Raw genomic sequence first — 917 nt, forward strand, 5'->3', positions numbered from 1 at the left:
GGTTTTTTGTTTGTTTTTTTTAAACAGATGGTCTGTAAATTTATGGATAGTTGGCAACCCTGACACAACATGGACAGAGTTCCACAGCTTCCTATGCCAGCCAGAAACTTACTTAAAAAGGTAGCTGAGGAAGCAGGGATGGAAAAAGTAAGGATTCACATTTCTTGAAGACAGACCTAACCTTGTGATACCTTGACTTGCTGTGTAGCCAGCATGAGGACACTGTGGGATGTCAGCTGTTGAGTCAAGCCTCCTTATTAAATGTGGTGCATTTAAAACAGAACTTGAAAACACTTCCTGAAAAATGAATTCAGTTACTATTCATGTAACTGCGAAAGTTATTTAGTAAATTCAATATTCATGAGCCACAGATAACATCAACTGCTAAAACAAAATTTCCTCCTGTAGCATGCCATCAATGCATCTGCAATCTTAAATGGATGAATTAATTTGTGTCTGTAAATGCTGGCTTACTTGCCAAAAAATCCTCTGTAACATTAACTCTGATGGCTGTAAGACATCATTCTTTCTTTTAACAAAACTCCAGGAATGACTGTTACATTTCCAAAATCTTTTGATGATAGCACATGATACAGATAAAATTACTGTATATTTAAAAGCAGATATTTTCAGTTGTGCATGGAAACATTACAAGAAAGGATTCACTGATAACCTTGTACTTAGTATTTTATAAATAGCTTATCTTATTGCACTGGACCAACAGTAAGACCTTATGGCCCATAAGAGATCAACCCCCTCACTATTCTTCTGCAAAGAAAAATCTTGCTAATTTGGGCTAGAGGATATCCATTTATATTTATAACATTCAAGAAAACACAAGTACAAATGAAGAACTAGTGGCCTTAAATTCCTGGGGCTACAAGGGTTGTTTTGTTGGGGGGGGGGGGGGGGGGTTG

This window comes from Gavialis gangeticus, unplaced genomic scaffold (assembly GCF_001723915.1).
Source record: "Gavialis gangeticus isolate Ggan-Ray unplaced genomic scaffold, GavGan_comp1, whole genome shotgun sequence".
Taxonomy (NCBI): Eukaryota; Metazoa; Chordata; order Crocodylia; family Gavialidae; genus Gavialis; species Gavialis gangeticus.